The following is an 18,098-nucleotide window of genomic DNA, read 5'->3' as shown; positions in this document are numbered from 1 at the left end:
CTGCTGCTCCCACAACTACTGAAACTACCACCACCACAGCTGCCACCACTTCAGCTGAACCAACTACCACAACTGCCACCACTACCACTGAGGCTACAACCACAACCACCCCCACTGCTGCTCCCACATCTACCGAAAGTACAACCACCACAGCTGCCACCACTTCAGCTGAACCAACTACCACAACTTCCACCACTACCACTGAGGCTACAACCACAACCACCACCACTGCTGCTCCCACAACTACTGAAACTACCACCACCACAGCTGCCACCACTTCAGCTGAACCAACTACCACAACTGCCACCACTACCACTGAGGCTACAACCACAACCACCACCACTGCTGCTCCCACAACTACTGAAACTACCACCACAGCTGCCACCACTTCAGCTGAACCAACTACCACAACTGCCACCACTACCACTGAGGCTACAACCACAACCACCACCACTGCTGCTCCCACATCTACTGAAACAGCCACCACCACAGTTGCCACCACTTCAACTGAAACACCTACCACAACTGCCACCACTACCACTGAGGCCACAACCACAACCACCCCCACTGCTGCTCCCACATCTACTGAAACAACCACCACCACAGCTGCCACCACTTCAGCTGAACCAACTACCACAACTGCCACCACTACCACTGAGGCCACAACCACAACCACCACCACTGCTGCTCCCACATCTACTGAAACTACCACCACCACAGCTGCCACCACTTCAGCTGAACCAACTACCACAACTGCCACCACTACCACTGAGGCTACAACCACAACCACAACCACTGCTGCTCCCACATCTACTGAAACTACCACCACCACAGCTGCCACCACTTCAGCTGAACCAACTACCACAACTGCCACCACTACCACTGAGGCTACAACCACAACCACCACCACTGCTGCTCCCACAACTACTGAAACTACCACCACCACAGCTGCCACCACTTCAGCTGAACCAACTACCACAACTGCCACCACTACCACTGAGGCTACAACCACAACCACAACCACTACTGCTCCCACATCTACTGAAACAGCCACCACCACAGCTGCCACCACTTCAGCTGAACCAACTACCACAACAGCTGCCACGACTACCACTGAGGCTACAACCACAACCACCACCACTGCTGCTCCCACAACTACTGAAACTACCACCACCACAGCTGCCACCACTTCAGCTGAACCAACTACCACAACTGCCACCACTACCACTGAGGCTACAACCACAACCACCACCACTGCTGCTCCCACATCTACTGAAACAGCCACCACCACAGTTGCCACCACTTCAGCTGAACCAACTACCACAACTGCCACCACTACCACTGAGGCCACAACCACAACCACCACCACTGCTGCTCCAACATCTACTGAAACTACCACCACCACAGCTGCCACCACTTCAGCTGAACCAACTACCACAACTGCCACCACTACCACTGAGGCTACAACCACAACCACCACCACTGCTGCTCCCACAACTACTGAAACTACCACCACCACAGCTGCCACCACTTCAGCTGAACCAACTACCACAACTGCCACCACTACCACTGAGGCCACAACCACAACCACCACCACTGCTGCTCCAACATCTACTGAAACTACCACCACCACAGCTGCCACCACTTCAGCTGAACCAACTACCACAACTGCCACCACTACCACTGAGGCTACAACCACAACCACCACCACTGCTGCTCCCACATCTACTGAAACTACCACCACCACAGTTGCCACCACTTCAGCTGAACCAACTACCACAACTGCCACGACTACCACTGAGGCTACAACCACAACCACCACCACTGCTGCTCCAACATCTACTGAAACTACCACCACCACAGCTGCCACCACTTCAGCTGAACCAACTACCACAACTGCCACGACTACCACTGAGGCTACAACCACAACCACCACCACTGCTGCTCCCACATCTACTGAAACTACCACCACCACAGCTGCCACCACTTCAGCTGAACCAACTACCACAACTGCCACCACTACCACTGAGGCTACAACCACAACCACCACCACTGCTGCTCCCACAACTACTGAAACTACCACCACCACAGCTGCCACCACTTCAGCTGAACCAACTACCACAACAGCTGCCACGACTACCACTGAGGCTACAACCACAACCACCACCACGGCTGCTCCAACGTCTACTGAAACAGCCACCACCACAGCTGCCACCACTTCAGCTGAACCAACTACCACAACAGCTGCCACGACTACCACTGAGGCCACAACCACAACCACCACCACGGCTGCTCCCACATCTACTGAAACTACCACCACCACAGCTGCCACCACTTCAGCTGAACCAACTACCACAACAGCTGCCACGACTACCACTGAGGCTACAACCACAACCACCACCACTGCTGCTCCCACATCTACTGAAACAGCCACCACCACAGTTGCCACCACTTCAGCTGAACCAACTACCACAACTGCCACCACTACCACTGAGGCTACAACCACAACCACCACCACTGCTGCTCCCACATCTACTGAAAGTACAACAACCACAGTTGCCACCACTTCAGCTGAACCAGTTACCACAACAGCTGCCACCACTACCACTGAGGCTACAACCACAACCACCACCATGGCTGCTCCCACATCTACTGAAACAGCCACCACCACAGTTGCCACCACTTCAGCTGAAACACCTACCACAACTGCCACAACTACCACTGAGGCTACAACCACAACCACCACCACTGCTGCTCCCACATCTACTGAAACTACCACCACCACAGCTGCCACCACTTCAGCTGAACCAACTACCACAACTGCCACGACTACCACTGAGGCTACAACCACAACCACCACCACGGCTGCTCCCACATCTACTGAAACAGCCACCACCACAGTTGCCACCACTTCAGCTGAACCAACTACCACAACTGCCACGACTACCACTGAGGCTACAACCACAACCACCACCACTGCTGCTCCCACATCTACTGAAACAGCCACCACCACAGTTGCCACCACTTCAGCTGAACCAACTACCACAACTGCCACCACTACCACTGAGGCTACAACCACAACCACCACCACTGCTGCTCCCACAACTACTGAAACTACCACCACCACAGCTGCCACCACTTCAGCTGAACCAACTACCACAACTGCCACCACTACCACTGAGGCTACAACCACAACCACCACCACTGCTGCTCCCACAACTACTGAAACTACCACCACCACAGCTGCCACCACTTCAGCTGAACCAACTACCACAACTGCCACCACTACCACTGAGGCTACAACCACAACCACAACCACTGCTGCTCCCACATCTACTGAAACAGCCACCACCACAGTTGCCACCACTTCAGCTGAACCAACTACCACAACAGCTGCCACGACTACCACTGAGGCTACAACCACAACAACCACCACTGCTGCTCCCACAACTACTGAAACTACCACCACCACAGCTGCCACCACTTCAGCTGAACCAACTACCACAACTGCCACCACTACCACTGAGGCTACAACCACAACCACCACCACTGCTGCTCCCACATCTACTGAAACTACCACCACCACAGCTGCCACCACTTCAGCTGAACCAACTACCACAACTGCCACCACTACCACTGAGGCTACAACCACAACCACCACCACTGCTGCTCCCACAACTACTGAAACTACCACCACCACAGCTGCCACCACTTCAGCTGAACCAACTACCACAACTGCCACCACTACCACTGAGGCTACAACCACAACCACCACCACTGCTGCTCCCACAACTACTGAAACTACCACCACCACAGCTGCCACCACTTCAGCTGAACCAACTACCACAACTGCCACCACTACCACTGAGGCTACAACCACAACCACCACCACTGCTGCTCCCACATCTACTGAAACAGCCACCACCACAGTTGCCACCACTTCAGCTGAACCAACTACCACCTCTGACAGCACTACCACCGAGGCCACCACCACAACCACCACCACTGCTGCTCCCACATCTACTGAAACTACCACCACCACAGCTGCCACCACTTCAGCTGAACCAACTACCACAACAGCTGCCACGACTACCACTGAGGCTACAACCACAACCACCACCACTGCTGCTCCCACAACTACTGAAACTACCACCACCACAGCTGCCACCACTTCAGCTGAACCAACTACCACAACTGCCACCACTACCACTGAGGCTACAACCACAACCACCACCACTGCTGCTCCCACAACTACTGAAACTACCACCACCACAGTTGCCACCAGTTCAGATGAACCACCTACCACTACTGACAGCACTACCACTGAGGCTACTACCACAACCACAACCACTGCTGCTCCCACATCTAGTGAAACTACCACCACCACAGTTCCCAACACTTCAGACGAACCAGCTACCACAACTGACACCACTACCACTGAGGCTACAACCACAACCACCACCACGGCTGCTCCCACATCTACTGAAACTACCACCACCACAGCTGCCACCACTTCAGCTGAACCAACTACCACAACAGCTGCCACAACTACCACTGAGACTACAACCACAACCACCACCACTGCTGCTCCCACATCTACTGAAACTACCACCACCACAGCTGCCACCACTTCAGCTGAACCAGCTACCACCTCTGACAGCACTACCACCGAGGCCACCGCCACCACCGCAACCACTGCTGCTCCCACATCTACTGAAACTACCACCACCACAGTTGCCACCACTTCAGCTGAACCAGCTACCACAACTGACACCACTACCACCGAGGCTACAGCCACAACCACAACCACTGCTGCTCTCACAACTACTGAAAGTACCACTACCACAGTTGCCACCAGTTCAGATGAACCACCTACTACTACTGACAGCACTACCACTGAGGCTACCACCATAACCACAACCACTGCTGCTGCCACATCTACTGAAACTACCACCACATAGCTGCCAGCACTTCAGACAAACCAGCTATGACAACTGCCACCACTACCACTGAGGCTACAACCACAACCACCCGCACTGCTGCTCCCACAACTACTGAAAGTACAGCCACCACAGTTGCCACCACTTCTGCTGAACCAACTACCACAACAGCTGCCACGACTACCACTGAGGCTACAACCACAACAACCACCACTGCTGCTCCCACATCTACTGAAATCTGAACCACCACTTGAGCTGAACCAACTACCACAAACAACTGACTCCACTACCACTGAGGCTACAAGCACAGCCACCACCACTGCTGCTCCTACTTCTACTGAAACTACTGTCACTACAGTTGCCACCACTTCAGCTGCACCAACTACCACAACAACTGCCACCCCAACCACTGAGACTACAATCTCTATAGCCACCACTGCCTCCCCCATGTTTACTGAACCCCCAACTACCATAATTGTCACCACTTCAGCTGTACCAGCTGCCACAGCAGCTGCCACTGCTAATACTGAGGCTATGACCCAATAGCCACCACTGCTTCTCCTCCATCTGCTGAACTCCTAACTACCACTGTTGCTGCCACTTCTGCAGCAGTTTCCAGCACTACCAATGAGTTTTCAACCACAGTAGACACCACTAGGACCTCCACTCAATCCGTAGCCATGGTACCATCTGCCACTTAGACTTAGTGTACTACCGCAACACCTACCAGCACTACCACTGAGGCTACAACCAGAACCACCATCAACCAGTATCCTTCTACAACTTCTGCTGGAAACACAGCCACAGCAACAACCACCTCCTCTTTGGAACCCAGCAGGAAAACTCTTAGCACCATCTTTAACCTTACCCTGTCACCGTATCTCCAAACATTTCCTTTACTGAGAGCATTACCACAACTGCAATAAACTGCAAGTAGTATTTTAATTGCACTGAGTGTCCATAAGTTCCTGATTCATATTAACTGGATCTGTGACCAGTTAAGATCCAGAGTTCTGTATCTCTTTCTGAATCTTCTCTTATTATAATACTTTACCAGTTCACCCCTTTCTGTTCACAATAGTATACCCTCTTACTCACCTGAAGCTACAACTGCACAAATCATTCAAAAATTTCAACTCAATTCTAAACTATTTTCATTTGAAAGGAACCTGCAGTATCAGCTTACCAGAATCTCTAGACACTGTTCTTTGCTATTCCATGATTTTACACTACCACAATTGCTACCTCTGTCTCAGCAAGCGAATCTGGTCTGCTTTCTAACATAATGTAAGCATTATATTCAATTCTCTTTGCCACCTCCTCAATTAAAATAAAGTCAACACAGATGTTACCAACTCAGCTGACTTTCTAATCACAGCGCCATAATGACTTCAGCTGAAATAATAATCTCCATAACCTTGTAATAGAAACAATACCTGTTAATAGAAAATGCAACCCCAGTTAAGTGATTTACTATCATAGTAGATTTAGCAATTTCACTGCCCCTTCAAATGAATTCATAGCCACAATAACATTGCATCAACAATATATGGTGGGTACAATGTCTACTGAACTTTTGCTGTAGGGACCACCACATCAATTAACCCTACAGTCATACTATCATTTCTTCATACAGTCTTTATACAGTCACTTCATCATTTCTACAACACCACCATTTGTAATGTATGTATTACTACAACATACGAGCCTCACTAAACCCTTTATTAACCTATTGGCTGAATCTACAAGCACTGTAACTTCTACTGATATTTTATTCAAAGCTATCCATTACTTATTCATCTGAACCAATGCTGCCTCTATTTATAGTAAATCTAGTAATTCACAACATCACATCCACTTGACATAAATGGAAAATTCACAATGACCTGTTCCATTGGAACTCTAATTAGGATGCTTGGAAATTAAATCCTAATGTCCACTGTCATTACTCTCATACCAGAAACTATAGCTACTATTAGTACCATAGATTATTCTAATGTCAATAACTGCCGGCATGTAACTACAGTGGCCAAAACAACCACTACTAAAACAATATGATTTAATGACCAATTCAACTGTTATTAAGATGATAGTGAATTTTATCCTCAAAACATTTAGATTTAACAATACTATATATTAGACCTGACCATTTAATGTGGAAAGCCTCTACTTTGTGAGGTTTTAGATAACATAATTTTCATACAAAGTAAATCCAATCCATTTATTTATGTTGGTAAACTGTTATGATTAAATAAAAATTTGCCAAATGTGAATACAGTCTTTTATTATTCCAAAGTTTTAGTTTTTAATACACAAATTCCATATATAATAGGGAAAATACAGTCTATATTGTAAGGGTGTATTGAATATACATTTACACATTACAACATTTTTTTAGATTGTGCCAACATTGTTTTCTTTTTCTCTTTAAATCATTTTGATGTATAAGTAATATTGTAGGTGTGTCATCACTATTTTTATTTAATAATTTTGTTTTCTACTACTTTTTTGCAGTAATCCTATAAAGGCATTCAATTAAATACTTAAAGTAAATATTTACTTATGCTTGGTATCTGCTGAAATACCAGAAAAAGCTTAGTTTTAAAAGAAAATAGAATGTCGATAGTAATAAACTTGTAAATTTGGATCCTTTACTTAAAATTCCTGGCAGTTGACAGGTTTAAACCAATGTTGATGGTATATGCACTCTACAGCAGTCCTACTAAGTCAGAAGCCTCAAGGGTGGCCCAGAAATCTATAGTTTTCAAGACATAAGCAGACAGGACTGATAACCACTAGTTGAAGCAGTGAATTCAGAACGGAATCTTTGCGTCTTTGATGTTAGTGAGATTGATATAAATCAGTGAATATTCTTGAAAGCATTAACAAGTCAGTTTTATTACTTGGTGTTAGTTTTACCTATAAACAAAGGATGCTGTATGGTGTGTAGACCCATGAGCACATGGTGAGGAGTGCGTATGAAAATGTTTTCATTACCCAAAAGGAAAAATGTGTTTTCAAGTAATTTAAAACAAATATTTTAGCAGCCACTATGCTAATTAGAAATAATCTTAAACTATCCTTTCAAGTCAGTCTTACAGAGGTACTTCCCTCTATATTGCTAACTTGGTTACTATAACTGTATGCAATTAATGTAATAAAAGTTTATTAGAACTCTTTAATTGTTTCCTTCCTTATTTTCTCAATGAGTGGCACTGTGTATTATTTATTAAATGTATCACTGACTGAACTCTTTTTCTTTTTAATTATTCATTTGCTTTTGGCTGTGCTAGGTCTTCATTGTTGCACTCATGCTTCCTCTAGTTGCAGCGAGCGGGAGCTACTCTCCGGTTGCGGTGTGCGAGCTTCTCATGCTCTCTCTAGTTGCAGCAAGCGGGAGCTACCCTCTGGTTGCGGTGTGCGAGCTTCTCACTGCGGCGGCTTCAGTAGCTGCGCAGTCCTAGCAGCTGTGCTGCAGGGCTTCGTTGCTCTGTGGAGTGTGGAGTCTTCCCAGACCAGGGATTGAACCCATGTTCCCTGCACTGGAAGGCAGATTCTTAACCACCGGGCCCACCAGGGAAATCCATCTTTTTTTGTAAAGAAGAAATAACTTTTACCATTTTTCAGCTCTACATCTTTTAATCAAGATGAGAAATGTTATGCAGTAGATCCGTGGTGTAAATCAATATGTTCGCTTTGTAAAGGATGGAAGGACTTTCTCAGTTTGCCCATTGTAGGTTCAGTTCAATTCAGTTCAGTCGCTCAGTCATGTACGACTCTTTGTGATCCCATGGACTGCAGCACCCCAGGCTCCTCTGTCCATCACCAACTCCCAGAGTTAACTCAAACTCATGCCCATTGGGTCAGTGATGCCATCCAGCCGTCTCATCCTCTGTTGTCCCCTTCTCCTGCCTTCAATCTTTCCCAGCATCAGGGTCTTTTCCAATGAGTCAGTTCTTCACATCAGGTAGCCGAAGTATTGGAGTTTCAGCTTCATCATCACGTCCTTCCAGTGAATATTCAGGACTTATTTCCTTTAAGATTGATTGGTTAGATCTCCTTGCAGTCCAAGGGACTCTCAAGAGTCTTCTCCAACACCACAGTTCAAAAGCATCAGTTCTTTGATGCTCAGCTTTCTTTATAGTCCAACTCTCGCATCCATACATGACTACAGGAAAAACCATAGCTTTGACTACATGGACCTTTGTTGGCAAAGTAATGTCTCTGCTTTTTAATATGCTATCTAGGTTGGTCATAGCTTTTCTTACAAGGAGCAAGTGTCTTTTAATTTCATGGCTGCAGTCACCATCTGCAGTGGTTTTGGAGCCCAGGAAAATAACGTCTGTCACTGTTTCCGTTGTTTCCCCATCTATCTGCCATGAAGTGTTGGGACCGGATGCCATGGTCTTTGTTTTTTACATGTTGAGTTTTAAGCCAACTTTTTCACTCTCCTCTTTCGCTTTCATCAAGAGACTCTTTAGTTCTTCTTTGCTTTCTGCCATAAGGGTGGTGTCATCTGCGTATCTGAGGTTACTGATATTTCTCCCGGCACCCTTGATTGCAGCTTGGGTTTCATCCAGCCCTGCATTTTGCATGATGTACTCTGCATATAAGTTAAATAAGCAGGGTGATAACATACAGCCTTGACATACTCCTTTCTCAATTTGGGTACTCAGTGGATGCATAATTTCATCACATCGTTAGTATATTAGGTCAACTTGCTGAAGGCAGGGACCGATCTCTGTGTTTAACCAGTGTGGGTACCTGACAACTAGTAGGTAATAAATATTTGCTCCATAAATGAAAATAGTAATAATTTAAGAATTTACTATTAAATGAAGATTTTTAGAATTGGAACTATGCTATTAAATCATCTTTTAATATACCTTTTAATGTTAAGCTATTCTAATTTGTATTATTTTTCTGCAATGTTAGCCTTAAAAAATGTTAGAAAACATTTAGTTGAAGTACAGCACATATGTGCAGAAAATACCTGTATCATAATGTACAGCTCAATGAGTTATCACCCAATGAGTGAACACTCATCCCCAAATCAAGAAACAGAACCTTACCAGCTCTTCAGAAACCTGCCACATGCCTGCACCCAAACACTGTCTCCTTTTTTTCCTGCCCCTAAAATAAACACTGTTCTGATTTCTAACACCATGGACCACCCTGTCTGATTGGGAAAATAGCAAAAATGGAATTGATATAGCATATACCTTTTGTGTCCGACTTCTTTGGCTCAGCTTTTTATATATGAAATTCATACACATTTTTAAAATGTTTTGTCTCTGAGCATGGGTGATAGAGTACACAAGGGTATTTCATGTAAAATTCTTTATGTTTCCTGTATATTTGAAATATTTGCTAATTTCTCCCAAAGCAGTGTGGCTAGGACATAGCAGGTGTTGTCTTCATGAATTCACAGTGAAGTCAGAAGGGGCTGAATTACTTAAGATCTTACAGGTTAGGCTAAGTTTTAGTGACTTTTTCCTTTCCCAGGAGGAAATGCCATTAAGTTTTGAGCAGGGAAATGATATATCTGATTTAATTTTAGGTGGAACTATGTAAATGCTTTGTGGACAATGGATTGGAGGGTTGAAAAAAGTAGAAACAAAAATTCGGAGGTCTTTGCCATGGGTTTGGTAAGAGAAGACAGTGAAAGCACCCGGTACAGAGCATGATGCCCAGAGTGATGCGTGCTGTATCGCTTTTATTGTTCTGGTAATGTCTGAGATGCATCTTTCCTCCTTCCCTGAGTCAGACCCACCCCAAGTGTATTTCACTCAAGTCCAGTGAGCATGTTATTTTCTTAAAGTCTAATCTCTTCTAAAGGTAAGTTTTCAAGCCCACAGCATCTTCTCTCTCACTTTGTAAGTTTAGTCTCTTTTCTCACGGCATCTCTGTGCGGTTCTGGACCAGTCTGTCTCATTTGCTTTGACCACAGAAACTCCTCCCTGCCCCTGTCTTTCTGCTCTCCCCTTCTGCAGCGCCCTCCTTCTTCTTCCCCCCACCCGTCCCACGTGCACCCTAGCTGTTGAGATCTGGTTCAGAACTTACCTGCCCCAAGCGATGACCACCTTCTTCACTCAAAAGTGATTTTCTTTGCTTTCCGTATACTTTGGAAAACATGACTCCAAATATGTTGACTTTCAGCCCGTTGCTCCCATCCTTCCTGAACCTCTCTCTCATCCTGACAGCTGAGTCCACCAATCCCTCCAACCTGTACCCCCTGTTTACCCCTGTTTCTGCGCAAGTTCCAGAACTGACCATATTGGAGAAAAAAAATTATTAAAGTGCCCCAGTGTCAGGCTGGCAGGCATGCTTCCTATGCTCCTCTTCTGACACTTTGAACCCAGACGAGGCGAACAAGTATCAGATCCCTAGCCCTGAATGCTGTGACCACAGGGTCCTGCAGTGACCACTTGTTGCAGCCCTGAGCAGGGCTTAGATGCTTGCTTACATATAAGCCCTCATCTGTGCGCTGGTGTTTAGTCTCTGGTAAGCTGAAGGTCCCTTTGAGTTGCTGGTTAGCATCTCGTTGCTTCCCTCTTCTCGTCCAGGAGGGCTTGCAGTTTTACTTTGTTCTTTTAAGGCCTGCATCTGATGACTGGGTCTTTCCCGGGAACTTCAGCTCCAGGGGCTTGGGCCCTGTTGACTCCTGGCAGACCTTGACAAAGCCTGCAAAACCGCAGAGCTCTCAACAGATTTCTGTACTCGAGGAAACTGTTGGAACGTTAAAGTTCTCCAGTGTGGACACTTGATTTCTAATTGTCCATCTGCCTAAATCCTGGTCGGGGATTGTAGAGTTTGCATGACTAGAAGGCTGGCAGCCTTGACTGGATTTGTAGGCCCTTTCTATTATTTGGAAATAGACCCTAGCCTCTACTGCCCCCGGAGTATTCTACCCCACCCTCGGCGCCACCTTGCTGACATCCAGGCCTTCCTGATACCTCCCGAGATAAGTCACTAGCATCTTTATTCTTTTTCACTATTTTGTTTGATCTCTTTGATTCACTTCTAAATATTTTTCACTCCACTCCCTCTACCTCATTGCTATTAATATTAATCTTTTTTCCTAACAGTTTTATTGAGATATAATTCACATTTACTCATTTAAATGAACAATTTACCTCTCCCCATTATTCTTAACGTAAGTGTACAATAATTGCAGAATGGCCTTAATTAAATGGTTGTTGGATATGTGTCTAGAGCAACCTCAGATTCACACACTAAACTTAGCTTGGGACTCATTTTACATGTCTTTAAGGTTTCATGGTTCATCAAGGGATAAAACTTAATTTTTTAGAGTTGTCAGAGGAGTCAGAGGAGTGCACCCACTTGTAAAGCCACATTTCTCCATACTAAGTGTCAATAATACTCCTAGAAAGGACTTACGCAGGTGTTAAGCCCCATTTAGGAGGCTGCAGTGACATATTGCAACAACAGGTGGTGCTATGGTGCTATTTTCTTCCTCTTTCCCCCATCACTCCCTTCCTGCCTCCTTTCCTTTTTTCCACCCATTAAAAATACTAATAGGGCTTAGGTATAACTCCAGTGAGTCACTTTTGTCTTATAAGAAGTAGATTTTTAAAAAAATCTTGAATAATGAGAGACATGATTGTAGTGCAAAAATAATTAAGACCTGCTGCTTGAGAGTAGAATTTTATTTATTTCATATATCTTTCTAGAAAACAGAACCTAGGTCAATGGGTTGAAGTTACTGAGATGAAGTTTTGACAACATAGGGAAGAATGATCTAGCGAGAGAGTCAACCCAGAAGGAATACTTAACCCCAGAAAACAGATGCACTTCCAGTCCATGGCAGAGAGGCTGGAGTAAGAGTTCCCCTTCATTTGCTGGCATTTGGCCTGAATATCTAGAATCCTCTGAACTCAAACATTAACTACATACATTTATAAAGTAGAGCTTTTCCCACAAAAACCACAACTACTATTTAAACAAACTTTCACATTTATAATTGAAGGTAAAATATTACATGCATTGTGAACTGTAATAAGGTTGGAAGTAAATTCTGACAGATCAAGTGCTTGCCTATTTTATTAATTGCCATATAAATCCCCACTGCTCAGAAGAATATCTGATATGTAGTATGTTCTCAATAATTCAATTTATTTGATGACTGAATAAAAAACTTCAATAGTCTATCAATAAAAAAATACATTTGACATTTTCAAGTAGACTTAGAATGGAATCTAGCGTAATGTGAAATTAGAAAAAAAAAATCACTGATACAGATCAAGCAGTTGTTTGTTTCCATTTTGAGTAATACTCATTATTGTTGGTCCAAGATGTTATCTAAATAATATTTCATAATTTTAAATCTGTTGAAATAACATTCTGTCATAGATTTTGGGAACTGAATTGAGTAAAAAAAAATCCTTTTATGAAAATCACGTAAGAAAATATGAAATTTTCCTTTTTTTATCTTCTATATTTAATGATTTTATGCAAAGCGCTAATTGAATAAATGCCAGTTCTGAAAGAGCTTTTGAAAATTTCTTTGCCTGTTTGTGTGTTTTATATTGATTTTTCATGCACTTAAATTAATTGAATAATACAAATTATCACTAACCACTATATTTTTAAACCTCTTGCCTGGCTTGCTATTTTCGATGTTAAACAATAAAAATAATGAACTAAAATAATACCTTTAGCTAAAAATTGCCTCAAATCAGAGATCAGGAGCAGTCCTACTGGTCTCACTGATCAGTGGACGGAACATAATTTAATTGTAAGACTATGGTGTAATTTAATCCAAGGGGTTTTTGTGTGTGGTTAAAAATATAAAATAATTTGACAGAGCATTAATAGGTGAATTGGAAAGAGACCAGTTTAGATTGTTACCCTGTCCTGACTGTTGTTAATAATGTTTCAGTGAACATTGGGGTGCATATGTCTTTTTGAATTATGGTTTTCTCTGGATGTATACCCAGTATTGCTGGATTGCTGAGTCATATGGTAGTTCTATTTTTAGATTTTTAAGGAACCTTCATACTGTTCTCCTTAGTGGCTGTATCAATTTACATTCCCACCAACAGTGCAAGAGGGTTAGGAAAAATCCAGTTAGGACTTAACCTAAAAATGGTGAATACATTTAAAAGAAGACTTTCGAAAGGGTTAAACTGTGTGCACGTGCATGTGAATGCACACACACACATTTTTTTCCCCTAAATATTTCAGGTAATTCCATCACTTTTTTTTAAACAACATTTTCTAAGTTAGTGCTTCTCCGACTTTGGTATGCATTAAAGTCATCTCAGAGTACAATCCCCCCTTTAGATTTAGTCAGTCAGGTGTGAGGCCCCGGAGTAAGCATTCCCAAGAAGACTTTCCATTCCTTTACAACTCTGGAACTTGTTTTATTTTCTTCTTTTTGTTCTCAAAAGGAGAGACACAGACTCTCCAATGGATTGTCTGCCTTTCTTCATCCTGAGCTGGGACATATGAGTGGCTAATAGCCTGAAAGATAGTAGGAGGTTCTGATCAGGATGATTAAACTGGTTTTGTCAGTTCTCCTTTTGGGGACTAAATTTTTTTCAATTGAAAATTGGTAGGGTTAGAATAGATGGCCTACATGTTATTGAGATTTATTAAATTAGATGAATCTCTAGCTAGTCAATTAGTACAAGCGATATATTTGTCATCAGTTCAGTTCACTCAGTCGTGTCTGACTCTTTGCGACCCAATGGACTGCAGCACGCCAGACTCCCCTGTCCATCACCAACATCCAGAGTCTACTCAAATTCATGTCCATTGAGTCAGTGATGCCATCCAACCATCTCATCCTCTGTTGTCCCCTTCTCCTCCTGCCTTCACTCTTTCCCAGCATCAGGGTCTTTTCCAATGAGTCAGCCCTTCGCATCAGGTGGCCAATGTATTGGAGTTTCAGCTTCACCATCAGTTCTTCTAATGAATATTCAGGACTGATTTCCTTTAGGATGGACTGGTTGGATCTCCTTGCAGTCCAAGGGACTCTCAAGAGTCTTCACCAACACTACAGTTCAAAAGCATTAATTCTTCAGTGCTCAGCTTTCTTTATAGTTCAACTCTCACATCCATACATGACTACTGGAAAAACCATAGCTTTGACTAGATGTCATAAAAGAACAAAATTTTTGAATTATTTTTTGATTACTTACTGTATAAGTCATTTAAAAAAAAACTTATGTTATTCAAATACCATTCTTCACCAAGATAGTTCTTCACCAAGAACTTTCTGTGCCATTTTTGTGAAGATGTCTTGGGATGTATGTGTTAGATACTAATTGTTAACTTCTAAACTGAGTTATTTCTAGGCTCCAGCCTACTGCCATTTAGATTTTGCTGAGTCACTGTGACATTTCCACCTCTGTAAAGCAGAGGCGGCTTCAGCCATTAAACATGAAGATGTTGGAAGATCCTTGTTTAATCAAGTTCCCTTTAACTAAATTTCCTAGTGCCCCTCTGAAAGAAGGAAGATTTCTGTGAATACATTAGCAATTATTTGTATGTCATCGTTGCCAACTCTCAGAGAAAGAGTGTTCAGGAGAGACACATTTTTATGAAAGCTGAGGGAGGAGGATTGAAAAGTTTTAGAGCAAGGGAGGAGAGTCTGAAAAGGCCAAAGTCTAGAGAGCAAAGGGTTATGCACCCATGAGAAGAGGTGCCCCCAAGGGGAGGAAGATGGCCATGTTCAGTTGGAAAGAAAGCAATGGCAAGTATTAAATATTTTATCATGGCCCTGAAGTCAGAAAAAAGGGTAAATGAGGGATGTTGCTAAAAGTGAAGGGAATGTAACATGACCTATAACTTGAGAATTGTTTTTTCTTTTTGGAGGGCCAGAAGGAAGTAGCTCCCAAAGGTTTCTTGTATTAACTACTACCTTACATTTTCATCTAAGGTGGATCCCATACTGGGTAAAGTGAAAGTGAAAGTTGCTCCATCGTGTCCAACTCTTTGCAACCTCATGGACTACACAGTCCTTGGAATTCTCCAGGCCAGAATACTGGAGTGGGTAGCCTTTCCCTTCTCCAGGGGATCTTCCCAACCCAGGGATTGAACCCAGGTCTCCTGCATCACAGGCAGATTCTTTACCAGCTGAGCCACAAGGGAAGTCCCCATACTGGGGAATGATAGTTTATTGCTTAATTTAGTTCATAGGAGCACTGATCCATCATAGTTGATAACATGGTAGCATCAGTCAACTTGATTATTTCTCAAAATTCCAGGTATAAATACCACTGTTCAAATTGAAAAATCGTTCCTGGAGTTAAGTGTGTGCTGATCAACGTTTGAGGATGGATAAAGAGCATAAAAAATATACCATGACCACTGAACCCCCTGGAAAACAGCCACGGAGCATTTTCCATTTTGACAGCTTGCTTATGTGAGTCTTATCCTCAGTCACTACAGAAAATTCTACTAATTTCTGTAATCTTTAAAAAAAAAAAAGAATGAATACTTCTAGTTATTGCAGAACTCACTGTCAATCACAAGTCTTGTATTTTTATGCATACAGTATGTGTGAAATAAAACTGTAAAGTCTCAGCTAGGGAGAGCTGAGGCCCTGTGTAAGTAAGGGTGATTTTTAAAAGGAAGAAGCAAGGGATTTTCTCCTTGCTTACAAAGGTAAAATAAGACATTTTTTTTTCAGAGATGAAAGTAATTTTAGATACCATTTAATCCTATCTAATCTCTTCATTTATTGACTGAAAAAATTATTCAGGAAAGTTGGAACTTTTGCTGGAATTCATACAGCTACTAGGGCTGCCCAGGTGGCTTACATGGCAAGGAATTTGTCTGCCAATGAAGGAGACACGGGTTTGATCCCAGAGTTGGGAAGATTCCCTGGAGGAGGAAATGGCAACCCACTCGGTATTCTTGCCTAGGAAATGCCATGAACAGAGGAGACTGGTGTGCTACAGTCCACGAGGTCACACAGAGCTGGACACGACTGAGCGTGAACACATACAGCTACTAATTGTCTGATATGGGACTAGTACTAGGCAAGGTAAGAAACTTCTACTAAAAAGAATTAAAAAAGAAACTTCTACTAGATCTCATAATTTTGAGACTGATACCCAAGAATGCTTAATACAAAATCCTATTCTTTTCATGCTATCATGTTGCTTGTCTACTAAATAATAACAAAAAAGATTTGTTGCAGCATCATGATAATCATCAGTGTAAACATGATCACAAGCATTTTGTAGCATTTAATAAGTGCCAGGAGTGATAGAAGCATTTTACCCATGCTATCTCATTTGGGCTCCATGGTAACCCTGTGAGACAAGGGCTGTCTTTATTCCTATTTTATAGATGAAGACTCTGCAAAGCAGAGTTGAGGTAACTTCTCCAATCAGGGACAAAACCAGGTTGAAATCCGTGATGCTTCTGGCTTCAGACTGTGCCATCCAACCACCATGTATTCAGCCTCTCACTTGCATAGCACTTTATAATTTATGAAGCAGTTTCACCTCCATTAATCCTTATGCCAGTACCCTAAGTCATGTGTTACTATTACTGTCATTTTATAGATGAGAATGTGAGCTCAGAGAGGATAAGCAATTTTCCAAGTGAAAACAGCGGGAAGCTTGCAGAAGCTTGTCTGTCTGAAAATTTTCATGCTGATGAATTCTATCTGAACTGAAGATTAGCAGAAGGTTGTGCAATAAATAAAATTCATGTTGCTGGAAGGTTTCTAGGGACCTTGATTATTGGGGGAGAATTTAGGGTATTAATGGGCTTCCCTGGTGGCTCAGAGTTTAAAGAATCTGCCTGCAATGTGGGAGACCTGGGTTCATCCCTGGATTGGGAAGATTCCCTGGAGAGGGGAATGGCTACCCACTCCAGTATTCTTGCCTAGAGAATTCCACGGACAGAGGAGCCTGGTGGGCTACAGTCCACAGGGTCACAAACAGTTGGACACGACTGAGTGACTTTCACTTCACTAGGGTATTAACAGTTTCAGAAAGAAAATTCTAACCATAAGAATTTTAGGGGTACTTACTTGTATTTAATACTATGCAGTCAGAAACCTACCTGCAAACTCATCTCTATCTGGGGATTTGGGAATAGGTGCTGAGTTTTTAATAATTTTTTTTTTTATCATTTAAAGATTCAGACCTAAGAATAAAAATGAGTGATAATTAT

The sequence above is a fragment of the Odocoileus virginianus genome, chromosome 22 (assembly GCF_023699985.2).
Source record: "Odocoileus virginianus isolate 20LAN1187 ecotype Illinois chromosome 22, Ovbor_1.2, whole genome shotgun sequence".
NCBI lineage: Eukaryota > Metazoa > Chordata > Mammalia > Artiodactyla > Cervidae > Odocoileus > Odocoileus virginianus.
This window is presented reverse-complemented; position numbering follows the sequence as displayed.